The sequence below is a fragment of the Pan troglodytes genome, chromosome 1 (assembly GCF_028858775.2).
Source record: "Pan troglodytes isolate AG18354 chromosome 1, NHGRI_mPanTro3-v2.0_pri, whole genome shotgun sequence".
Lineage (NCBI taxonomy): Eukaryota > Metazoa > Chordata > Mammalia > Primates > Hominidae > Pan > Pan troglodytes.
The window spans coordinates 144676375-144703330 of record NC_072398.2 but is presented as its reverse complement, the minus strand read 5'-3'; the positions used below and the strand labels follow the sequence as shown (position 1 = coordinate 144703330).

Below are 26956 nucleotides of genomic sequence, written 5' to 3'. Positions count from 1 at the left end.
TAACTCTGTTGCACTTAAAACTCCAAGAACCTCATTCATTCAAAAACACTTGAAACCGTACTATGCGTTGCGTGATGAGGAAACTGTCTTCGAAATAGATTTTATCCCCAACAGCAGCCCCAGTATGGTTATTCTCAGTAAACAACAAGCACCACCACTCACTAACCACCTACATTCGGTGCCACCTTAATGGCCCTGCGTTTACTTAATCTCGTATTACCACCACCCCAAAGTGATGATTATTGTCTCCATTTTACAGTTATCAGTAAGGAATCCAGGAAGGTTCAGTGACCTAGACAAGGCCACACAGCGGGTTCAGTGGCAGAGCTGGGACTGAACACAAGTCGGCCTTTAGCACTCTCTACGACCCTAGGTCAATCCCGCACTACAAGGGTCGCCTATAGGGGCTGGAACCTAGAGGAATCCTGGAGAAGGAATTATTTCCTGAGGATTCCTGTAATATACCTCACTTACGAAGCCCCCAGGGCTTCCTACAATCTGATATATCCATGATGGGCGCTTAAAAACCAGCCCAATGATTAAGAGGTCACTATTTCGGAAAGAAACGCAACCATATCCAGGAACGGCCCGGTCAGGACTTCGTTCTGCACAAGCCCACCTCACGCTAACATTTGCCCTGATGTCCCAGGGACCACACCCTTCCTAAGAGTGAGTCTCGCCGCCCTTTTCCCAGGCCAGGTAGTCAGCCTGAGGGAGGTGGAGGGTTTGCGCGGAGGGGGCTGGGTGGGCGCGAGGGCGTTTTACTTCAGGGACCCACCACTGCCCTCACCTCCAGACCGCTAAGGGCTCCCGCGGTAAACGCCCAGCAGCAGCTAGGCTCCCCACAAAGTCGCCCCCAACCCAAAAGGCGTACTTACGCCCCCGCCGCTGCGTCCGCACGTCGTCGTGACGTCAGCCCGCCGTCGCCGCGATATTAAAAAAGGGTCAGAGGCGCCACGGCTGCTGCAATGGAAACCCTGGTAATCCCTCTTGTGCTCTGAGTCGGCTAGGAGGGAGCGGGACGCAGGGGGCACTACAGTGGGTAGACTAGGAAAGAAGGCAAGGGACGCGAGGTGGGAAGCAGGCGAATTCCTAGACCTGCTTGCCGCGGAAGAGTGCCCGCTCAAGTGGAACAAAAGCGCAGCTAGTAACCGGCTAGTGGCTTCTCTGGCAACGGCGGCCCCGCCCCTCCCGTCAGGCCTGCAGCAGGCTGCCGATTGGTCCGGGTTAGGGACGGCGGGCAGCGCCTGTAGCTATTGGAGAGGGTGAGGAACGGGACAGGGAGGGCAGCTTCGTGTCTATCCTTGTTTCTCGGGTAAACTTTTTTTTTTAAGCGTTTGTTTATGGACAAGGACAGCACTTGTGTACGTTACCGAAAATCATAACCGAGCCCAACTAGAAAAAAAGGAAATAAAGCCAATTCCGAGTTTTCTGGCGCTTGGCCTGGTTGTGCCCTGCTTTTGCTTTTTAAAGAGAAGATTTGAAAACGTGAAGGCAACTGCGACCGGAAGAAACCTTCTTTTAAATGTATGGTAGTAGTTTTAGCTGAGATGCCTCCCTGGGCCTCAGGTTTTTTCCTGTTAAATGAGGAAGCCTGAGGATGTTCTGCAAGGTGCCTTCAGGGTCTCAAAGTCTTTCGTATCTGTGCCACAGCCAGCTGGTTTATAAAGTCCTGAAGAAGCAAAGCAAGATTTTAATCGGAAAAATATCTTCATTCAATGCCTCTACTTAATATTCATGTTAAGAATCGTACACCAACCTATGAAGTTCACAAGTACAGTAACTGTCAACTAAGTCGTAACCGTGGCATGCTGCTACCTAAATAATTGGTTTCACTAAAGCACTCCAGCAATGTTTTTCCACCAGTACTGTAATTGTCCCTTTCATAATTTAAAGCGGGAGACAGAATTAGTAAATTTTTTAGTAAAGGGCCAGTGATATGGTTAGGCTCTGAGTCCCCGACCACATCCCATCTTGAATTGTAATCTCCATAATCCCCACGTGTCAAGAGAGAAACCAGGTGAAGGTAATTGAATCATGGGGGCAGTTCCATAATCCCCACATGTCAAGAGAGAGACCAGGTGAAGATAATTGAATCATGGGGGCCGTTTGCCCCCATGCTAGTGAGTTCTCAAGCTATCTGATGGTTTTGTAAGGGGCTCTTCCCCCTCCACTGGGCACTTCTCCTTAACGAAGAAGGTGTCCTGCTTCCCCTTCACCTTCCGTCATGATTGTAAGTTTCCTGAGGCCTCCCCAGCGACGCTGAACTGTGAGTCAATTAAACCCCTTTCCTTTATAAATTACCCAGTCTCAGGCAATTCTTTATAGCAGTATGAAAATGTGCTCATACAGCCAGATAGTATTTTATTAATAGGTTTTGCAGGTCATATGGTCTCTGTGATACTATTTAACTCTGCCATTGTCTTACCAAGAAAAGCCACAGATGATACATAAACATAAACATATGAGCTCACTAAAGTACGTTTGTGTGCAGGATGCAACACTACAGTGTTGGGTAGAAATTGTGATTTCTACCTTCATGGCAACAAATAGGGACTAGAATGTAAAAATAGGCAATGAAATAGAATAAAGATACTTGAATACAAATAATACTTCAAAATTAAAAAGCAACATTTTAGATAACCTGTTTGCAGAGGACAAACAGAAGGTTAAATGAAAGTGTGATGGAGAATCACCACCTTTACATCTTTGCACTCTTTAATAGTGCCACTAATCACTGGAATTCCCCTAGGACTGTGGTATTGCCTTTGGTTTAATCTTTTAGTAGATAAGGGCAGTTCCAAAGGCTTCCACTTTGTCTTCCTATTATAATAGCCATGAGTCAAAAAGCCAATGTCAAGATGCTGTAAATCTCCTTTAAGGTTATGACATTCAGGTCTCTTCATTAGTTCTGGTAAATTTTTTGCTGTACAAATTAAGTAGAATCTTAGCAGACTATCCATTTCAATTATAGGGGCAGTGATTATCAACTCCTAAAGATTCCCCCTTAGCCAAACAATATGATACGCCCTGCTGGTATCATGGTAACAACAGATATCTCATCTCTGATGGCTCAGTGGTATCACTTGGCCTCTATCACTTTGGGATCTTACTATTTCCATTAGGGAATTAGGGATTTCATGCAATGGCAGCATCTTTATCCCCAGGCTTATAGAATAGCAGCTACAGAGCTTTTAAAGGATTCTGGCATTCCCTATATTTTCTCAATGCTTTAGTGAAAAGAAGGTCCTTTGGCCCTCTCAGAACACCTTTGAAAGGAGATGACTGGTAACATATGATAAATCCATTCATACAGTACTATTCCCTAAGTCTTCTTTAAAAATTGATACATACTAGATGTACATATTTTCAGGGTACATGTGATAATTGGATACATTTATATGAATGTGTAATGTGTAAAGATCAAATCAAGATAGTCAGGATATCCATCACCTTAAATATTTATCTTTATGCTATGAACATTCAAATTGTTCTCTTCTAGTTATTTTGAAATATACAATAGATTATAGTTAACTATTTTCACCCTACTTATCTGTCAAACACTGGGTCTTATTTCTTCTATCTAACTGTATGTCTGCACTCATTAATCAACCTCTCTTTGTTACCCCCTTCCCTAAGTCTTTTAATTCAATCCTCTAAAATCAAGAGATTTCTAACATCTCAACTTTATTTAGTTTCAATCAACCAACTGAGCAAACCTTGACAGCCACTCCTAGATGTTCAAAGCAAGCACAGTGAATTATGGTCTCTGGTAAATGTATTCATATTAATATCTTGGTCTCATCAAAAATATTCCTTCATCCCTGGTCTGCCACACTTGGAATTCATTATCATTTTCTATAGTCTTCTGCCAATATAAATAAGCAAAATCTTGTGCTTTTTTGGTATGAAACCCTTCTCCCAGGTCAGATCTTTTATTATACCCTGGAACATGTTGGGATCTAACTTTAGATCTAGACCAGTGGTTCTTGACATTTTTTTTGCCACAGCCAAAGGGGAAGGGCAAGTGTCCTACTGGCATCTGGTGAGTAGAGGCTAGAGATGCTGTTAAACATCCTGCAATGCACGGGACATCCTCCACAACAAAATGTCAACAGTGCTGACATTAAGAAACCCTGGTCCAATATGGAGAATACAAAGGCCACCAGCCACCTATAGCTATTTCAAACATTTGAAATGTGATGATTCTGAATTGAGACATGTTGTAAATGCAAAATACACACATTTTGCATATGAAAAAGAACATAAAATATCTTGATTTTCATACTGATTATGTTGAAATGATATTTTGGAAGGCAGCTATACTTACCACTGTACCACCAATGTCACCAGAAATGATATTTTGTTTATGTTGAGTTAAATAAAATATATTACCAAAATTTAACCATAACTATTTCTTTTTCACTATTTTAAAAGTAGCTAGTAGAAGATTTTAAATTACGTATGTGGCTCACATTATATTTCTACTAGGTGATGTAGTCTAGAGGTATAAAGAACTGATAACAGTTGAGTTTTGAGAACAATCAGTTCTTCTCAATTGATTCACAAGGTAAATTCCTCAGATTAAGTTACTTCAGAATTTTCAAGGAGTACAAGACCAGCCCTATAGACAGGAAGGGAGGAGTTCAGAAAGCAAAAAGCTCTGTAGTGTCTGCGTATTAAGATAATAGAGCTATCCGAATTCACCCAACCTCTCTATCACAACTCTAAAGATCCAACTCCTTCCCAATCAATGCCTTAATTTCTTACATAAGAGACCTGAGGAGTCTGTTTATTCAACTTACCTTATAATTTAGCTCTTCACAGCATTAATACTTGATTTGGATGTGTCATCCCTGCAATTAATAAAGTTTTAAGGTAATCATAGAAGTTCTCTGGGCCTCTGAGCTTATCACATTTTTCTTTAAGCATCCTAGTACAGTCATAAATAGAAAAATCATCCCACAATCTTTGTATTCTTCATTCCTGCCATTCCCAACAAAGGTGTGCCTTCAGTGACTACTTAATTCCTGAGGATTATAGGCCACTTTTAAATGGTTGTATAGTTTATATTCAATAAAGTACATATGTATTAAATGTTCAGAGTATGACTTTTGCTAATTATATAATTATATACACTCATGAAAATAATACCTAAAACAAAATTTAGAACATTTATGTCAGTCCAAAGTGTTTATTTGTATCTGTAACTTGTCAGTTCACCAAAACTACCCTCATGCCTCTCCCTCCTCCCCTAGCCCACACACAGAGAGACTATTACTTTCTAATTTATATGACTAGAGGTTAATGTTGCCTATTCTTGGTGTTCATATAAATGGAATCACACAATATATATTCCTTTTTGTCTGACTTCTTTCATTCAAATATGCATGGGTGTGTATATATGTATATATGTGTATATACATATATATACAGACCCATGCATATTTGAATGAATATATATATATATATAGCGAGAGAGATTGAGATTCATCCATGTTGTTGCATATTTTAGTAGTTTGTTCTTTTTTTTTTGAGATTGAGATTCATCCATGTTGTTGCATATTTTAGTAGTTTTTTTTTTTTGGCTGAGTAGTTGATATAGTTTGCATGTTTGTCCTCTCTAAATCTCACGTTGAAATGTAATCCCCAGTGTTGGAGGTGGGGTCTGGTGTTGGAAGTGTCAGATCATGGGGGCATATCCCTCATGAATGGTTTAGTACCATCCCCTTGATGATAAGTGAGTTTTGGTCTGAATTCATGTGAGAGCTGTTGTTTAAAAGTGTGTTGCACCTCTCCAATCCCAACTCTTGCTGCTGCTCTCATCATGTGATGTGGTTGCTCCCCTTAACCTTCTTGTAAGCCATAATTATAAGCTTCTTGAAGGCCTCACAGAACCCCAGCAGATGTTGGTGCAATGCTTGTACAGCCTATAGAACTATGAGCCAATTAAACCTCTTTTCTTTATAAATTACCCAGCCTCAGGTATTTCTTTATAGCAACGTAAGAACAGCCTACTATATAGTAGTATTTCATTGTGTAAATATACCACAATTTGCTTATTAGTGCTCCTGTTGACAGATATTTAGGTTGTTGGCAGCTTTTAGTTATTAATGAATAAGGCTGCTATAAGCATTCTTTAAAAGGCATTTTATTAACATATGCTTTCATTTTTCTTAGCTAGGAGTGGAATTACTGGTTATAGGGTATAAGTATGTTTAACTTTACCAGCAGTGTATGATGCTTCCTGTTGCTTCACATCCTTGCCAACATTTAGTAGAGCAGTATTTTTTATTTTAACTGTTCTAGGGGGTGTGAGGTGGCAGCTCATTATGGATTTCAATTTGTGGTTTTTTTGGTAACGAATGATGTTTAGCACCTTTCAGTTATTGACCGTACATCATTTATGAAGTGTTGTTCAAGTCTTTTACCCATTTTTTTGGATTGTTGTTTTATTGTTGATTTTCAGGAGTTGTTTATGTATTCTGAAAAACGATTTGTCAGATATATGTAACTAATACTTTCCTCCTATTTCTCGTATATTTTCTTAATGGTATCTTTTGAAGAGCAGAAAATTTTTATTTGAGACATCTAACTTACCAGCATTTTTCTTTTATAGTTTAATGTACCACAACTCCACATTTGTGAAGTCGCCATGTTTTCTTCTAGAAGTTTTATTATTTGAAGCTTTTATAAGTAAGTATATGACCTATCTTGAATTAAGTTTTTTAGGAATGATGTAAGGCGTCAAAATTCACTTTGTTTTATACAGATACTCAATTTGGTACCACCATTTATTTAAAATACTTTCTCTTCCCCATTGAATCAATTTAGTGCTTTTGCTGAAAATGATTAGACCGTGTGTGTGTGTTTATTTCTGGACAATCCATTCTATTCTAATAATTTATAATCAAAACATTTGCCTACATGACATTCTCTTGATTACTGTAGTTTTATATAAGTCTTAAAATTGGGTAGACTCCATTTACTACAAAGATGGTTGTCCACAGGGCAAGTCAGACAAGAATTGAGCAAAGTCTTGGGGGAACAGAACAACTTTGCTTTACAAGATAGAGTATCAGCGCATGTCTTAGCTTGGAGTGCTGTAACAAAAATATAGACTGGGTGGCTTAAACAACAGAAATTTGAGAAGACTAAGATCAAGGTGCCAGCCAATTTGGTTCCTGGTGAGGGCCCTCTTCTTGATTTGCAGAAGGATGCCTTCTTGTCGTACTCCCACATGGTAGAGAGAGGAGGGAAGCAAGCTCTTTCATGTCTCTTCCTTTTGTAAATAATATCTTTGCTTTGTATAGAATTATAAATTACAAACTATTATTTTGCTTAATCCTTTTAACCAACATGTGAGTCGGACAGGCTGGAGGATATAAGCTCCCATTTTACAGGCAGAGTGAAAACAAGCTGGGATAGAAGACCTGGGATTCCATACTCACAACTGCTTTTTTCCATGACTTTGTGATACATCATTTAAAAGTAATCTGATTTCACAGTGTTTTACAGTGTAAGAGTAACATCTATAGTATCTATTCCTGGCAGGCTAACTGTGGAGCCAACCAGCCTAATTGATGGCCTCATAAGCTGGCATATTTTAAGGCATTCTTATACCTCTAACTCAATTTCCAGCTATATTTGAGGGCCCCATAAACCAAAATGTAGAAAGCTGTTCTGAAAGGATCAGGAAATACAATGGATAAGCATGTTTTAAAGTTTAACCTAGGCCTGGCACATCCTTGTCAATTGCTCAGATGGCAAGCTGAGGCAATTAATTGAAGGGAGTAATGCGAGGGTCCACTTGGGGGTGGTCACTGATGAAAAACACAAGCAGTATCAGATCCACTGTTTTCAGGAAATCCCTAGAAGCCTTGTTGCTAGTTTCCTACATTATTACCAGCAGGACAAAGGGCAATACTTTCGGAGACTAGAATTTGCAAGGGAAAGGTTTATTAAGCTGCCTGCCTGGGGCCTAAAAAGCCAGACACTGCTAACTTTATCCAGGCCAAATGAAGAAAATGGTTCATTCCTGCCTGATGTGGGTTTTAAGGAGAGTGCTGATCATCAGAGAAATCAGGAAATTCTATCCTGAAGCCCAGGAGAGAAATGGTGGGCATTTCTCAGAGTTCTAGTAGGCACAGGGGGCAACACAATCTGCCACGTAAAGAGAAAAAGCTCTCTTGGTAAGCTTTGGTCTTCCACAGGACATGGAACCAGAAATGATCAACATCAGGGCCTGGGTGACCAGTCCTGATAAGAGCAGGACTTCCTCACATAAGGTGCATAGGTCCCTGAGGAGAAGGGTCTAAATACCCTAAAACCGCAAGCAAAATTTTGAGTGTGTGCATGTTTTTCTGCTGAAGAGGTCTTTCATTCTCAAATCCTGAGCTTTTAGAGAAAAAGGCTAAGCCAGTTGCAGGCTAGAATATAAAAGCCACCAGATATACTTGGAGTCAGCCAAGTCTGAGAGCTCTGAGAGCCACCACTGAAAAGTTGGAACACAGATGCACAGCAGAGACAACTGAGCAGTTCTTTTTGTGCTGTTCGTCCTAATTGTATTTCAAGTCTTTTAAAAATAAGGCCTTAGGAACTCCTAGATTCAAGTATACCCCTGGGCTTGATGTACTGCTGCAGGGGTCTTAGGGTGTCTTGTACAAAATGCTTATTCACTCATGAATATTAAACCCCAGGATAGAAGATGTGACAAAGCAGGACTCCTTCCTCCATGGCATGTGCTGATTTCAGAGGATGTGGCAGCCAATATGGAGAGCATGGAAATGTTTCCTTAGAACTGGACTGTGCCGAGAGGTGCCTGCCATGAACATAACCTGCTGTCTTTTCCCTGACCCTTCCCTTCCAGTTTTTCACAATAGAGCAGGAGATAATCTTCTCTGAAGTTACTTGATATCAATTCTGAAAAGCAAAAGCACATACTTCCAATACACTAATACACTGTGCTTTCAAGTATTCTGGGTCTAGTTCAGCTGTGGATGAGCTCATTCATGCCTTCACTCTGATAGCCAGGTGAGCCCATTCCCTTGAGGAAGCCCACCATGTTATTCTTGGTAGCATGACAGGCCACAAGGAGGTGGAAAGGGTGCAAGAACAATGAGATCTCTTGGAAATACTTCCCCAGGAAGACAATTTCGTGAATGACGTCTTTTAAGCAAATAATGCCAAACCTCCCCAGGTGCTCCCCAATAACTGTGTTGTCTGCCAGAAGGAATGGTCTTACTTTTGACCTTGGCTTGCCCACATTTCAAGATGAGTTCCTGAAAAGACTTCAGATTTGAAAATCCCCAGGTCACGTAATGTTCCACTATATGCAGCATTTCTAGGCTGAGGGTGGAGGGGTGGGGAGGGGGTGACTTCTACAAAGACACCACTGAAAAATGTCTTCAGGCAAAGCCTTATGATGATTCTCTGCACCAGCAAACTCACATCATTAATCCTTTGGATGCATACAACAAAGGCCGAGGAGTGTTTATCTGGTTGTTCCAAGGCACAAAGTTTTACATCTAGTCATCTGAGTTGCAGCTTGTCACATTTATGCTGCCAAGAATCATATAGGAATAATTCCAGTCACTTAAACCTGAGCCCTTTTCCTTTCCTCTGCTCCTTCTTTGCTAAAAGTGCCCGCTTTGACTGAGTGGCTTTGAGGACTTGATTTCCTAGGACCAAAGGAAATTTTATTTGGTCATGCTCCGCTAACTTTCTAGTGCTGCAGCTACTGACCATGCCCTCCCCACTGTCATGTCTCTTCTTATAAGGGCAATAATCCCATCTTGAGGGCTCCACTTCTATGACCTAATCACCTCCCAAAGACCCATCCTTAAATACCATCACATTCAGTATTATAGTTTGAACATATGAATTTTGGGGAGTGGGGGATACAAACATTCAATCCATAGCAATGGACAACATGCTACCTTGAACCTTGAAAGGAGGTTCTTACCAGAAACCATCCAGAAAGGCACTAACTACCCCAGCACTACACTAACTAAACCTGTGGAGGTAGGGCTAAGTGTGGGCCTGGGGTGAGGGTGAAATGGGTTGTTACAATTACACAGTAATTAGTAACAAGGGCTCTGGAATGAGACCGACCTGTATTCATGTTTTCCACCAAGAAGCCTTGGGAAAATTGCTTTACTTCTCTGAGGCTTCTCTATTAAAAAAAACTAAGGAATAATTCTACCCATCTGATAGGATTGTTGTGATAATTAAAGCCATATTCGTAGAATACATTGCCTTATTGCTGATAAATCATATGTGCTCTATAAGTGGTAGGTATTGGCAATGATTGTTTTAAGGTGCAAAGTACATGACGCACAATCAAGAATGTTTATCTCTTTTCATCCAGATATTTTCCATGTAAGTTGTAGTCTTCAGACACGAGCCTTTTTTTAAAGGATAGTAACAGTATATGTGAATCTAGTTTTCCCTCTAACTGTAAATGATTCCAGTAATTACCATAACCTGAAAAAAATCCGGGATGTTTGACCAGTTAAATAATTACTGTCAAACTTAGCCCACCTTGCAGCATATGTTCAATGTCTACAGTCAATGAAATTAGGTCAGGTATTAAACATTTAATGCATTATATTACATAACCAGCTTTTAAATCTGTTTATTTTAAATGCTATTCAGAAAATAACACTGTTTAACCTTGTATTTTAAGCTTAATACTCTGTCCTCTGGGACGTCAGTGTTTCTCTGTCTGACCAAAGGAAAATGATGCTTGAGTATAAAATTTACCTTTTAAACTATATTATCACTTGACTTTCATTAGTTATTAAGGGCTTTTTTAATGTAAGGTAATGTAAGCAACTTAAGTCTGATGCCATAAAGATGCTGTGTGATCATAGAGAAATTGGACACTTTTTATTCTTGTATTGTTTGAAAATCCACTCGTATAACCAGAAATTAATTTGAGAGCTAGTGAACTATTTAAAGAACCCTCAGAAAATGATGGACTCCTAGGTGCCAACTACAAAGAAAAACATTTATAGGAAGACAGAAAGTGGTCCTTTGGAGACAGAAGCTTAATAATGCAGGGATACAAATATGAAATTGCCATCGTTAACACATGTATGGTCTAGCACACACTTTAAGAAAAGCTTAAATAACCTTAACAATTACTTTGCTTTTTCCCTTTTTCCTTTTTAACATAGGCTTGTCTACTTTGGATGGATATTTTTCAATAGGTCTTTCCCCCGCTAGCTTATTAAGCTAAACATGATCCTTTTATTTGGAAAAGAAGGGCTGAAAATAAAATTAATTTGTTCATCAAAATGTTACATAGTTTACAGATTAAACCACTTTATGTACATGTTTCCAAACATTGATTGACACTTTTTAGAAACGTCAATGCTATTTTCTGAAGTGCCTTTATCAATCGTTATCAGCTTCAGCTGGTAGTAACAGGATACCCAACTGTTAAAGTGGCTTAAAGAATAGGGGCTTTCGTGACTTCTCACAGTGAAGTCTGGAGTTAGATGCTCTTGGGTTGGCTCAGCAGTTACCAGTGTCATCGGGGACGCCAGCTCTTTCTACCTTTCAGCTCTGCTACCCTTTGCAAAAAGCAAAAAGACTGCCCTCACACCTTTTACCTGACAGTCACAGAGCCTCCCTCAGCTTCTGACGCCATGATAGGAAAGAAGAATGGGGGTTTTCCAGACTTCTCTTTTCAGGGAGAAAAATCTTTTTTATAAATGATCCCAAAACCACCACCTCCTTCTCTTGCACCTCCCTCCTGCTAGCATATCCTATTGTCAGGTCACAGTATAAGGGAGGTTTGGAAAAATGAGCATCGGACATTTGACCTCTGTCATGGAAGACAGGTTCTGCCAGCAAGAAAGAAGGAAGGAGAATGGTGATTGGGTAGGCATTAACAAAACCTAAGCAGAGGCCACACACATGGGAGACTGGCAATAAATTAATTGAGATTAATATCTATAAAACTCTTACTCTGGCCTAGTCATAGTTTTAATCACTCTATGTCCCACTTAATTATTACACCAATTTTACAGATGTAGCAACTGAGGCATAGAGATGTTTAATAACTTAGCTAAGGCCACACAGCTAGTAAGAAGCAGAGCTGGGATTTCAATCCAGGCAGACTAACTTCAAAGCCCAATCATTTAACCATTTATCCACTGCTTCCACATGATTGTGATAACACAGGATTAGCAGGTGAAGGCCAATAAAAGTTCATATAATGGAAAACAGAAGTGGCAGGAAATTTTGATATATTCTTATACTCTGGAATTTTATTCTTTTGGCTTTATTCCCTTCTTTGTAAGTAATCTACAATGTGTGACTCATTGCTATAATCTAGATTATGATAAGTCATTCAAATGGAGATAAAGCATGTGTGTGATGTAGTAACATTTAGGATAAGTTATGACACTAAAAAATTTACTCTTTTATTCTTTAAAAAGATAATATGCTTCTTGAAAGGTTTCTTTTCGAAAATGTGTCACTTACTCATAACCATTGTTTTTAAAAGACTCAATATTTTTGTAATATGAATATTTGATCTTGAATAAAATGTACTACATATTGTACGCTTTTTGTTTTGGAAATTATTGCATTTTTAGTAACCAATTATAAAATTACATCAAAAAACTGATTCATTTTCCTTTTTCCTAGTTATCAGACTGTAAAAAATCTCTACTCAAAAATATCCCATTACTTTCTAATAGAGAAAAAATTAAAAACAGATACATTGTGAAAGATAAATACTGATTTTTTTTTAACGTTGTTCCCAGCCGGGCGCGGTGGCTCATGCCTGTAATCCCAGCACTTTGGGAGGCTGAGGTGGGCTGATCACCTGAGGTCAGGAGTTCGAGACCAGCCTGGCCAAACATGGTGAAACCCCATCTTTGCTAAAAATACAAAAATTAGCTGGGCATGGTGGCAGGTGCCTGTAATCCCAGCTACTCAGGAGGCTGAGGCAGGGGAATCGCTTGAACCTGGGAGGTGGAGGTTGCAGTGAGCCGAGATCGTGCCATCGCACTCCAGCCTGGGGAACAAGAGCAAGACTTCGTCTCCAAAAAAAAAAAAAAAGTTGTTCCCTAGCCTTCGTGGGGAGTATAGAAAAAGGCAGAGGAGAAAGTACTCATATGAGAGACACTAAAAGAACTGGTGAGGAATGAGATCAAAGTGGTCTTAGTTTACACAGGACCTTCATTAGAATTTTCAAGCAAGCCATAGCCAGACTCTTGGAATAATCAAAACAGGAGATTATTCAAGAAAACTGGGAACAAGTTAGAATGCTAGGCATGGTGGGATATGGGAAGAGCCCTGAGACCTTACTCTGAGACCTTGGCTATGCCCAGCTAGTTAAAGGGAAAATGGCAACTTTAGAAAATAGAGCTGACATGTCACAAGAAAAAGAATGTTAGAGGAGAAAATACTCTGACTTTGAATTCAGAAAAGAATATATAGAGGTGAACTCTAGTCCCTTTTGAAGGCCCCAGGAAGATGAGTGCCTTTGCCAGAATAGTCTTTGCAAGCTCTTATTGAAGAATCCCTTTTGGGGAGAGCAGTCGGTAAATGTCTGGGGTGGAGGGGAGCTCTTCTACTTCTCCTGTCTTGCCTGGGTTTTGAGTGAGTGGTGCTTAGGATTCAGAGGAGTAAGTCATGGGCTCTGTATGACGCCAGGAAAGGCTTGTTTTGTTGATGGCTAGTTGGATGGTTTTACTTTTCAAAGTGAGGAAGAGAGATGAGAGATGAAGATCCCTCAAGATAGAAAGAGGCTGAGGCAAATTGGGAGCCAAGGAAGATCCACATTTGTGGAAAATTATTTAAAGAATGTTGCCAGCCAGGTGTGTGGTGGCTCACGCCTGTAATCCCAGCACTTTGGGAGGCTGGAGTGAGTGGATTGCTTGAGCTCACGAGTTCGAGACCAGCCTGGGCGACATGGCAAAACCCTGTCACTACAAAAAATACAAAAATTAGCCAGGCATGGTGGTGTGCACCTGTAGTTCCAGCTACTCAGGAGGCTGAGGTGAAAGGATGGCTTGAGCCTGGGAGGTGGAGGTTGCAGTGAGCTGAGATGTCACCCCTGTACTCCAGCCTGGGCAACAGAACCAGACCTTATCTCAATAATAAATTAAAAAATAAATAAAGAATTGTCAGGTTCTAACTGAGGTCCGAGGGGAGTCAGTGGGTGAGTGGCAGGTAGCTAGAAAAACATTCGAGGAATCATAGGCAGTTTCGACATGGCTTTACTCTCTCTCTGGGCATGAGTGAACCATATGTACAGCGTTAGCAGGGTAATTAAACCTTTTTCAGACAATAGTGGCTCTGAGGCCTAATGCGCCTCATGTGGCATGGTTACATAATGTGTGGGGTTGTGTGCCTGCACTCCAAACCCACTGACTCATGCTGCACCAGAAGGCCACTTCAGCCTACTCCTGACTAAAGTGCAGCCATATCGCTTACACTCCACCCCCTAGGCTGAGGGCCTCCTCCAGGCAGGGATACGTGACCATAGGGTGGAGACCTGAATCCATATTCCACAACAACAATACAGACAGCAACAGCTCACTACTAGGATCCCAGCTATGCTACTTATGACTGTTAGGGCCCAGCACAGGCCAGAGCCTGGGGAATGCCACCATCTCTGCAGGGGGTCATCAGTAAGGCTCTCAACTGCCTTAATCTCTCATGAGACCCCTTACAGGGCTGCTGTTAAGTTCTGCTGATTGTCAGGGATAAAGGTACAATGCTGTGTTCCTAAAAGGACACAGGTGCCTCCTTGGGCAGCAGTTATTATGCCTAAGGCCATTCTGTTTTGCCACACCACCTTTCTGATCTGATCAACCTCATCCATTAACAGGAGGAGGGCCGCTTGGGTGTAATTCAGAGCCCAAGTGTTGTGCTCTACAAGAGCAGTAACTTGTGCTTCTATAGTTATGACACCCACTCCAGGGATAGTCATTGCCAAGGGGTAGAACCACCAGGGGGCTCGTCGCATTTGCGAAAACAAAGAGCGTAGCACCTCCCAGTTACGCAGACATCTGGGCAACATGGAGAGAACAGAGGCAGGTACATAAGGCCACCCCCAGGTACAACATCCAATCCAGTCATCTGGTAGGTAAGGCCACCCTGTGTCCCCACAGACCCATAAAGTCTCAGGGGCAAAAAGTCCATTGGGCCTGACCTTGGTGGGGCCGCTTGTTCCATCCTACCTTTGGTGTGGTGACACATGTTATGTTTGCACAGGCCGTGACGGGTACCCAACCCACAGTGGTGTTACCCCAATGTTGCAGTGCCTGGGCCAGGGGTACTACATGTTCCCCCACTAGCCAGCCCCACCTGTCATAAATGCTACAGGCCAGCCAGGGGGTGGGTGCACCATGGGTCTTGCAGCATCCTTTGTCCAGAGCTTGCCACTTTGCGTTCCAAGTGTCAGCTATGGGACCCCAAGTCTCCAACTATGTCCAGTTCTCTGCAGATGTGGGATGCATGTGCCAAGGCAAGCTATCCGCAGCTGCTGCTGGAAGGGTGGTGCAGACCCAACAGTTGAAAACATTGGTCACCTCAGCATAGGTCCACAATACAGTTGGAGCATGTTAACCTATGTCGAAGTGACAGAGCAAGCACAAGTACTAACGGGGGTAAGTCACATCCCTCAGGCAAAATACAAGCTAACCTTTCATCCCTGGATAACAATGCAGCCCCCAAGGACTTTTGCCCTGGGCAATGGTACTACACCTTCTCAGCTCCCCATGGTTTCTTTGAGTCCTGTATCAGTGCCACAGTCACAGGGGAGCTCATAATAGGCCACACAGACAGTACATATGTCCCCCGGAGGAGAGCTCCTTCCCCGACCGCCCCACCATGAACAGCCAACCATGGGGGCCATGCATCAAACACCCAAGGAGCGACATGCAAGTCACACTGCAGGCCCTCCCCCCAGGGAGCTATGATGGCCAGCCACCAGCAGTGGGGGACTTGGAGGGTCCACAGACACAGCCAGGTTTTCTGTTCTCCTGCCTTCAAGGGTGTTGGGGCAGGCAACAACAGGTTACCATAAGTCCCCATATCTGGTCAGAGGAGGTCATCCCTGGTATGTATCTGCAACTGAATGGGACAGTGGCCCAGTGTAACAAAGCCTCCACTGGGGCTGGGCCACCTTTTGGTGGTCATTCATTCAAGGTTTGGAGCACCATGTCCAGCCTGGAACTCCAGCCCTGCAAAGATGGGGGTGTGACATGCAAGCATAACCCATTCTTCAGGAGCCTGTTATATCCCTCAATCATACCCACAGCTTGTGAGTTGTATGGCACATGGAGTCCCCACTTTATGCCCATTCGTTGTGCCCATTTTTGTACCTGTTGTCCAGTGAAATGTGTTCCCCTATCACTCTCAATGGCCAGAGGGTAACCACACAGGGCACATAAGTGTTACAGGGCCTGAATGGTGTTCTGTTGGTTGACCACCCTGCAACGGTAGGGGAACAAAAGGCCTGTGGCCACGTCCACAGCCATTAGCACATGTGTATACCCTAGCAGCTTCCGTAGTGGCCTGATGTAGTCTACTTGCCACCTGGTCAAGGGCACTTGCCCTATCATTACTGTTGTGTAACACTGGGCAGCTGCCTCTGATTAGGGTATGTCTGAGCACATGCTGGGCATTTCTGACAAGCCTCCCAAATATCTTGCATGGGCAGGGACAGATCCCAATCTATATTGACCTGTTGCATCAGTTTACCCCCGCATGTCCCAGTTTCTGGTGTAGCCACATGGCCACATCTCATGTAGGTGCCGACTCTAACCATCAGACCTTAGCCAAGACATCTGCCTCATCATTGCTGGGGGTAGCCAAAGACCACTTATGTATTTTCCTTGTAGTTAACCACAAGGTTAAACCTTGATAGATCACCCAAATATCCATACAGATTACCATAGGTTTCACTTCCTTGGTGATCACCATCCATAGTGCTCTGTATTCAGCCCATTGGCTACTTTGTTCATACCCAGTTTCAAACCATATCGTGTCAGTACTAGGTTGGACTGCAACAGCGGTCCAGGCAACAGTGGCACCTCAGCTAGACCCATCTGTGTACCATGCCACATCGGGAGTGGGGGCGACGCCCTTCCTTAAATGAAGGCTGAGAGTCTAGGGGTGCCTCGGACCTTATCTTGCATTAAGACTACAGGTCCCAAGACCTCTTGCAACTCTACTGCTAAGGGGCTTGTACTCAGCATACTCCACTGCTCCAAGTAGGCGCCCCACTTTGCCAAGGTGGATGTCTGTGCTGTCCCAGTCCAGGGGGTCATTACCCATGATGCACCCATCCTGCTACTGGGTAAGTCATTCACACAATGACTGCAGCCGATCCTGTCACACTCTCACAAGCCTGAAGGGTGGCATATACAGCTGCTAGCTGTTTCTCTATCAAGGAATACCAGAGCTCAGCTCCCTTCCATAGAGATCAGAAGCCTGATAGCATTCTCAAGCACTCCTTGTGCTGCCACAGGTCCCAGCTGAAACCATCTGTGGTCACATGCACATCCAGCTCAAATGGGTACCCCTGGTCAACTACCTGTAGGGCTTCTGCTGGCTGAATAGCCTGCTTGGCTGGCAGGAAGGCAGTCTCAGCCACATCATCCCAATCCCAGGTAGCTCCCTTCTTTGTTAATCAATGCAATGGTTTTATCACTTTGAGCTAAATTGGGCACAAATGCCCACCAATATCCCAGGAGGCCCACAAAAGTTTGCAGGTGCTTCACCTTGGTGGGGTGGAGATATGCCTGAATCTTATCAATGATAACCTCTGGGATGGCCTTTGTCTCACCCGACCAGATAACTCCTAATAATTTGGCAGATAATCTAGGCCCTTGGACCCTGGATTCATTGACAGCCCAACTGCATGCTGCCAAATGTTGCTGCAAGAGGGGCACTGCCACTTCTAAATCAGCAAGAGAATCAGAGGTTAACATAATATCATCAACATAATGAAATAGGTGGGCCCCTTCTGTACATTGCCAAGCAGCTAAATCTGTGGCAACTAGACCGTGACATTTGGTGGGGCTATGCACATAGCCCTGTGGCAACACTGTAAAAGTTCATTGTCCCCCGTCCCACATGAAGGCGAACCGTTCCTAGCTTTCTGGATTGATGTCTGTGGAGAAAAATGTATTGGCCGAGTTCACTACATAGTGGTACTGTCCCAGTTCTGTCATCAAATGGTCCATCAAATCCATTATTGATGGTACAGCTGCATGCAAAGGGGATGTTTCTTAGTTTAGTTCCCGATAGTTCACCATCATCCACCAAGTTTCATCAGGCTTTCTATCGGTCACACTGGAGAATTGTAGGGGTTGTAGGTGCCACACACTATCTGCACCTCCTCCAGCTTTTTAATTGTCTCAGTCATCTCTGTATGCCCACCCGGCAAATGGTATTGATGAATGGAAGTAACCCATTGGGGTTGTGGCAGGACCTGAGGCTGGCGATGCATATGTCCATGCAGCACTGGCTTCACCACATGCACTCGGAGTCTGAATTACCTTGCCGTGGTTTGTAACACCAGGCCCTGTAAAATGTCCACCCCCAGAATGTATTCCGGTATGGGAGACACATACACAATATATAAGCGGAGAGCCAAACAGCCCATGCCAAGGTACGATACAGGCTTCACTTTCATTGATCAGCCACCATAACTGTCAATGTAAGCAGGTTTGCCTGGAAACTTATCCAGGTTCCCATAAACAAGGCTGCAATCTGTGCCAGTATCCGCCAGCGCCAGCACCCGCTGTACATTAGTGGGGGAGCAGTGGATTGCTAATTCCATACGTGGCCTCCAGTTATCTAGTGTCCCTGCAAGCTGGGGACCTCAGCCAGTTCCCTAATCAAACAGAAAAGGCTCCACATTTCCACCTGGCTGAAGCAAGTAGTCTTTGAGCTAAAGTACCCAGGTGGGACAGGGTGGCACCAGGTGGCGCAGCAACGTCCTTCTCCCCCTTGGGCATTTTCTGGAATTGCTACTCTGAAGACAACTATCTTCACAAAGTTAAGAGTACTTCACTGGGCTGCTTATCAATTTTCTCTCATCCAATCCTGGCCAAAATCAAATCTATCTACATCTGTGAGCATGTCACTCATTATGGCCCCCTTTTCTCCCATGGTGGGGACCCTATGGGCAAGACGTCTTCCCCTTCTTTACTGTGTGGAGCCCTTGGTCCCACCAATGGCCTTCTGCTTCTCCAAGAGCTGCCACAGCAGGAGTCACTTCATGTATGCAGCATCCTACGTATGGGGTAAGGACAGCAGCTAGGAAGCCAAAGGCACTCGGGAGCACAGAACCCAACACGAGATCCCTCATATGGGAGGTGAAATGTTCATCATCTGGCCCCCGGGTATTCAGGTCAAACATAGTGTGATGGCTAATACTGAGTGTCAATTCGCTTCAATTGAAGGATACAAAATATTGATCCTGGGTGTGTCTGTGAGGGTGTTGCCAAAAGAGATTAACATTTGAGTCAGGGGGCTGGGAAAGGCAGACCCACCCTTAATCTGGTGGGCACAATCTAATCAGTTGCCAGCGAATATAAAGCAGGCAGAAAAACGTAAAAAGGAGAAAACAGGCCTGGCCTCCCAGCCTACATCTTTCTCCCATGCTGGACGCCTCTTGCCCTAGAATATTGGACTCCACATTCTTCAATTTTGAGACCTGAACTGGCTCTCCTTGCTCCTCAGCTTGCAGACAGAGTTTACTACTTAATAAACTCTCATATATATACATATATATATGTATGTATGTATATGTATGTATCTCCTATTAGTTTTGTCCAAGAGAACCCTAATACACATAGCCTGCTGCATACCTATCTCCCAGCTGACTTGCACCAAATTGGCATACAACTGCCATTTACTCATGGTTTCAAGTATTTCACTGGTGTCGTTCCACACCGTCCGTATGGCTGCCCATAGCCACTCAATCAAGGTGTGGTCACCTTGCCCTTGTGTCAGCCACCAGCTAACCTGCAACCGCTGATGGAGGGAGAGGTGAGTCGTGATAGAGGCCATCTTTTCCATCTCAGAGGCAGAAGAGGTGATACTGTCTGCTCCCTCATCCCATAAATGAAGCATCCAGATGAGCAGAGGTTCCCCTGGATGCTGACGGCACTGCTTGCCTAACTCTCACAACTCAGTTGGGGTATAGGCAGTATTTGAAGTATGTTGCATTACAGTGGTGGGTCTCTGAGCCTATCCTTGGGGCCCCAATGGCTGCTCATGTTCTACCTTCTGATGGGCCACTGGGTGAGCCCACAACAGGGGTTCTTCCTCCTCGGTATCTGACCAAGTGGGGGTCTCTGGCTGAGACAACAGACCCAGGCCTGCATTCACAGCAGCTTTTTAAATTTAATTTTATTTTTTTGAGATGGGGTCTCACTCTGTCACTCAAGCTGGAGTGTAGTGGCGTGATCTCAGCTCACTGCACCCTGCACCTCCCAGGTTCAAGCAATTCTCCTACCTCAATGGCCCAAGTAGCTGGGATTACAGGGGAGCACCACCACGCCCAGCTAATTTTTGCATTTTTAGTAGAGAGGGGATTTCACCATGTTGGCCAGGCTGGTCTCAAACTCCTGACCTCAGTTATCCACCCGCCTTGCCCTCCCAAAGTGCTGGGATTACAGGTGTGAGCCACCCCGCCTGGCCCACAGCAGCTTCTAATTCCTTTTCCAAGCTCTGTAGCCAGGACTTCAGGCACCCTGCCTACACCTGGAGGTCCCCATTCATGGCAGCTTCTAACTCTTTTTCTGGGCTGTGTAGCCAGGCCTCCAGGTGTGCTGCCTGCATCTGGAGGGTCCTTATCTGCATTGCATCCCTCAGGGACTGGGTGTGTACTTCTTGTAGTGCAGTCAAAAATGCCCATCCAACTCTGCCAGCAAAGGCTCGCTCCTTGGTGGTCTGTGCTTCCAGCTGCTTCAGCACCCTCTCCATGCTCATGGGGGACCCAACTACTGCCGCCCAGGTTTCCACCAGAACAAATCCAAGCAGAACAGCCACCAAGGGGTACCACAACCCATGTTGCAGCCACATGGCCAACCTGGAATCAGTGGGGGACCAAAGGCTCACTCTCCTCAGGATCCTGTTCATGATGCCAATTGTCAGATTCTAACTGAGGTCTGAGGGGAGTCGGTGGGCAAGTGGTAGTTAGCTGGAAAAACATCGAGGAATCATAGACAGTTTTGACATGGCTTTACTCTCTCTCTCTGGATGCGAGCAAGCTGTATATACAGCGTTAGCAAGGTAATTATACCTTTTACAGACAATAATGGCTCCGAGCCAAGCACGAGCTCACATGGGTGATCACCTAATGCACCTTGTGTCACGTGGTTACATAATGTACAGGGTTGTGCCCTGTGCTCCAAACCCACTGAGTCATGCTGCTCCCCAGAAGGCCACCTCGGCCTGCTCTTGACTAAAGTGCAGCTATTTCCCTTACAAGAATGTTGCCATTTTCACTGACTGCTTAAGTTTTATTTTTTTCTGTGATATAAATACCTCTCCAGTTTCCCTAAGAACTCTTTAGTAAAGTCTAAATTGCTGCAAACACAGTATACACATGGTTCTTGGAGAAATTCCAAATACTACATTTAAGACAATGTAGTGAAACACAGAAGCAGCAGGTGTGGATCTGGGAAGCAGGAGTTTTGAGAAATCAAGCATCCAGCATAGTTGCAGAAATTTAGGAGGGGCTTGATCTTCCACGGGCCATGAAATTGACAGAGGTAAAAGCCAATTATACCTACTTCTCTGGGGAGCAAGAGAACTCCAGCTGACAGTACTGATAATTATACTAATTAATAATTACTGTAGAATCAGCTGCCATTTATGGAGCATTTATGGATGAGGCATTAAGAACCACAGCCTTATAAGCTTAAACTTGAACTACATTTTTGTCATTTGACTACCAATGACTACAGGTCTCAGATTATTTTTGTTGTTGTTTCTCATTTTATCTCACCTCTTGTCAGTCAGCATTATGTTAAGGCCATTTGGGCAGCCAAAGAAGTATGATCCTTCCTCTTAATAAGCCTATAAGCTGAAGGGCTCTTATTTCACCCACACAGCAACAATATTTAATAGGGAGAGGAAAGGAAATTCCAGGAAAGCTGGACGAAGAAGACAACCCAACCTGTTGTCTGAGCTTTGTCTCCATTCCTCACTCGCATTACAGTTACACCCTCCAACTGGCCCCCACTCCACCTGCGGCCTCCTCCCATCGACTTTCAACTCAGCAGCCAGAGTGGTCCTTACAAAAAGAACGTCTGAAGGTCATACTATATCACTCTGCCAAATTTACCACTAAGTCCCCATTTTACAGAGTAAACTCCCATCCTTTACATAAAGTTGCAAGCTTTGCATAATCCGTGCACCAGAGGCCACCTGGATGCTTTAGCCTCTCCAGAGCCAGAGATTTCACCTCCTCTCTCACTCTGCTGTCCTGTGCCCACTCCACTGCAGCACCAGCCAGTCTCAGCCTCTTGCCCTTCTACCTGCTCTGTTTTACTCTAGGGTAGTTGTGTGATTCCTCCCCTCACTCCTGATAATCTTATCTGTGAGGCCTTCCTCATACCACCTAACACAAAATAGGAAACCCCAACTTCCACCCTCTCATTGCCTCCCCACCTTATCTGATTTCTTATATGGCCACTAGATATTACATTATATTGCTTTGTTGTCTCTCTCCCTTCTCTGGCATGCAAATTCCATCACGACAGGGATTTGGTTGGTTTTGTTCATTCATATCTAGCACGTAGAAAAGTGCCTGGCATCTAGTAGGAACACAGTTTTGTTTTTAACAGCTTTATTGAGATATAATTGACAGAATTTTACTTTTGAATGAATGAATGAAGGAGTGTGCAAAAAGAGAGAGTAAGTTAAGGGAGCAGTCCCCTGCTGAGTAAGGCAATCATTGAAAATCACTTGTTAGAGACTATGTGTTGCAGATCACTGAGGAAGCATAAGAAATTTTTTAAAAAGTGCCCATTAAAAAAATCTTATCATGCCTCACATATGATCAATAAGAAAATAGATGGATTGAACTGGAGGCGGAGAGGGGCAGGGCAGGGTTTTAATAATAGAGAAGTGATTGTGAATTTTAGGATTCCAAAACCTACAGATCAGTGGGTTTGTTTGTTTGTTTGTTTTTAAAAACAAAATAAAACAAAACAAAAAAAACCCACACAGTTCTTTGCAGTTGTTTCTTTACAAAGAATATTTAAACAATGGTGTCACCATAACTAACGCAATGTTTTTCTCCTGAGTTCTGAAGAATACACAGGCCGTTTCCATAGAAGGTAAAAATGTGTTTAAAGACTATAAAGGCTACCTCTTTCTGGTGTAAAGGCTATAAACACGAAGTAAATCCCTAGACATTTCCCAGGAGTTTCCTGACCCAGAGGTTACTTCAAGTATGGCCCAAGGACCAGTGGCCCCAGCCACATAAATACATTTCCAATATATATTTCATATATTAGGTTGAGTTTAGTGTAAGTTATTAATGTTTATCATAATGATTTATTTGTTCTTTATGGGCAATCCTCACTTATTAAAGATGTCATTGATTGGCTGAAATTAATAATTCCCTGTTAATTCACAATTTATATTTTAGTGGTAACTATAAAATAAAACAAAGGCTGCATCAGTCACAAATTAATTTACATTTGTATTGGAAATGTAAGGAGCATAGTGGAAGCTTAATAGACATGTAGAATATTGGTCTCATCTTGACCCACTGAGTCAGAATCTGCATTTGAATAGGTGATTCTTGGGTATAATAAAACTTGAAAAACACTGTTCTGGACAGCTTTTGGTACATTTTGGAAGGGAGGTCTGTGCAGGCCCATTCTGTTGCTGAGAATTTATTTAGAGATTCATAGCCCCAGATACCTGCACCCCAAGAACAGAAGGGGGAGCCCTAATCCCCCAGTTGCCAGTTGAAAAACTGGTTATAGTTGCTTTCTGTTCTTCACAGGGCAGGTAATGTGAAATGGAGTATTAGAAGCTGCAGAAGTAGAGGAAGGAGAACAAAAAATACCCGCTACCCCTTCCCAGTGGGGTTGCGAGCAAGAGGAGAATCTGGCAAATCCCTGGGGTCTCAGAAACATATGGAGGCCACTGTCAGAGCAGGAAGCAATCAAGGGGAAACTAGGGAAGAACAGAGTCGAAATCTTCTTCTTCTACTTCTGTGTACTGTTCTGAGTCTCCCTGGTTATTTTTCATCTCTTTAATAAATTTCCTACACTTCTGCTTTCTCTTTTTTTTTTCCTCTTAAAAGTAACAGTAGTAATGATAATATCTTATATCCACATGATGCTATATACTCTCTGGTATATACTAGATATAACAGTCTTTTACAAAAGGCAAGTTTGAGGCTGTTTTGCAAATGATAAATGTTCCATACACTTTCTCCCATTTTTAATTGGGTTATCATTAAAAGTATTTCTTGTTTTTCATTCATTTTGGCAAATTTTGGAGGGTTTCGGTGTGTTTGTGTGCACACAGGATAATCTGTTGAGTTATTGCCAAAGTGAATTGAATGAGGAAAGTGAGGAAAAATACTACCATTAAGTAGATCAACCCCCTTATTTTGAAGGTGACAAAACCAAGCTGCAAGAGTTTAGGTGATGTGACTTGGATCCTATAGCAAGTGAATAAAACCAGTATCTCCCATTCTTTACATTCCACAGTACACTCTACTGATATGCATGGAATAAATTTTAGAGAACCTGTGAGCTAAATCTTAACCTTGTGTCCAAGACAGATCTCACCTAAATGGTCCTTTAAAAAGATAACTACTCTTACTATTCTTTAATTTCCACAGAAGCGAATTTATAAGTTCCTGTGACTCATGAGATACAGTATGATTAAGAAGGGCTTTGAAAAGTGCAAAGCACCATACAAACATGAGAGATTGTTTGAATAATGACCGGTGCCCATAAGCCTTTATTGCCGAGAGTGTCTTTACAATATCCAAACTCAGTGCCTCCTTCTGCAATGTGAGACAGTCTCTGTTTTGTTCAATTTTGGAATCTTTTCACCATCAGGTTCTCAAGCAGCTATCTCTGAAACCAACTGGCTTATCCTGACATGCTCAATTCTGAGTTTATGTTTCATTGTGTTTCACCTTTGCTCTTGATCTCCATGCTTTGACATGGTGGTGATTTGACAATACAAATGGCTTCCCAGACCCTATCTGGACCATCCACTTTGTTCCTTTGCTTTGAAAATGAGTCTAAATTTGAAGGAAATTGGATAAAGGAGGTAGGAAATGTACCATCTGGGCCCTTGGCAAACTCTGTGTTTTGTTTAAATTCTTAATCTTGACAATTTGTCTCACTTCTTTTCTGATTTATTTCACAGGGATTACATAAACTAACGTGGCCCATGAGCTGTGCAGCCCAACCGTACAGTGTACTACACTTTCCTCTTCTAAATGGGATTGTTGAAACCAAAGCCTGAGAGGAACTAATCCAAAATTTTCTTTGATTTCCCCAAAATGTCAAATCTCCTGACTTCTCTGACACCAATTGGATGTTTTATTCACTTAGACTGTGGGTCTATACCAGCTGACTCCATGAAAAAAATAGACAGGCCCTTCTGGGGCCAGGTTGAACTGCAGAGTCAGACAATGAACAAAGATGTGCTTTAGATTCTTCAGTTACTGAAATTGAATAACTCTTATTTTCTTGAAAGCAGAATAAAAGCAAAGCAGATTCCTAGAGTTTATATAACATTGAAATAAACACTTAAAAACTGTATTCCTCCTTTCTTTTCCTTTAGGTGTATTTTCTTTCTCAGATATTATAAAATCTAAAATCTATGGCAATGACCAGTTAATTTTTGTTTAATGAAAGGATAAAAAGTTCACTTTATTGACAAAGTCACACTTCACAGAAAGATGCTGTGCTCAGTATAATTTCTAATTCCTTTACTCAATTTCATTTTCTCCACCTTTTCAGTTTTGTCTGCTGTAAGGTCAGCCTGATGAAAGAAGAAGGCAGTAAAAAGAGACCTTCAGCTGGCCCGGTCCCAGGCCTGGTTGCTGATAACAAAAAGGGCTCTGAATTATAAGTTTTAAAAAAAAGCAGATAGATAAGAGTAGATATCATGCCTAGACTCTCAACCCGGGCTAAGCAAAGCCTGAGTGAGCTTGTTCAGGTTTCAACCCAAGTGAAGCTGGACAAAATTGTTCATTTGTAGCTGTTCTTTATAAAGTTGCATGCACTCTCTAGCCAATATTTTCCACCCTCACATCCCAAGGGAACCATCGTAATGATAAAAACAAGTGGAGAGAGTGCTGAATATCAGTCCTCAATCACTCCCTCCCATAGCAAACAACCTATACAAGTGTCATGAAAAACTTCCCTGAGTGTTAGCAAAAAGCCGCTCTTGCAGTGTGCTTACGAGTTTAGTTTTTGAGCATATTGGTTTATCGATGGGAATATTTTTATTCTTAAAATCACAAGAGGTTGGCATAAGAAAATAAACTGCCAGGGATATTTGAAATGAAGTGCATTGTTCTGCTCAATGAGTCACATTTACAGACAGAGCCTTTGGAGCTGCCACACCTCTGGCCTTCTACTCTGAAGACACAGTGAACAAGCAGAAAAAAACTAGGGCTGGGAATTCAGTTTGGGATAAAAGGCAGCTAAGCTGACCCTTTGAACTTTAGGGTAAGACCCTTGGGCAGCCAAGCTGACCCTTTGAACTTTAGGGTAAGACCCTTGGGCAGCCACGTAATGACCAGCACCATCTCATTCTTCAAGGAGAGCACCATACTCAAGCACTGCCTGTCAAGCGGGAGCAAGAGGGAAACTGCTCTAGAACAGAAGAGATGCCTTCTAGAAAACAAGGGTGGGGGAAAGGATTTTTACACTATAACCCAGGGTTCCTTCACTATCTTGTTTTATTTACTTCT

The 26956-nt window shown here is 42.8% G+C and overlaps 1 protein-coding gene and 1 long non-coding RNA gene across 35 annotated transcripts in view; one reads left to right on the top strand and one right to left on the bottom strand.

Moving 5' to 3' along the window:
* The window catches only part of ODF2L (outer dense fiber of sperm tails 2 like), a 117779-nt gene extending 116577 nt beyond the window's left edge, over positions 1–1202 (bottom strand). For 12 of the 34 annotated variants that reach the window (XR_010153366.1, XR_010153379.1, XR_010153375.1 and 9 more), the window contains exon 1: positions 879–1202. The gene's annotated coding sequence lies outside the window, so the exon portion shown is untranslated. Of the gene's footprint in view, positions 1–790 lie in introns of all 34 variants that reach the window. The other 22 variants (XM_063799943.1, XM_063799948.1, XM_063799955.1 and 19 more) reach the window with 11 other exon arrangements.
* On the top strand, positions 908–25487 carry LOC129144024 (uncharacterized). Its single transcript, XR_008548094.2, has 3 exons — positions 908–980; positions 6620–6696; positions 25399–25487. It is a non-coding gene; the product is annotated as an uncharacterized LOC129144024 (long non-coding RNA).
* Positions 25488–26956: the final 1469 nt, after the last annotated feature.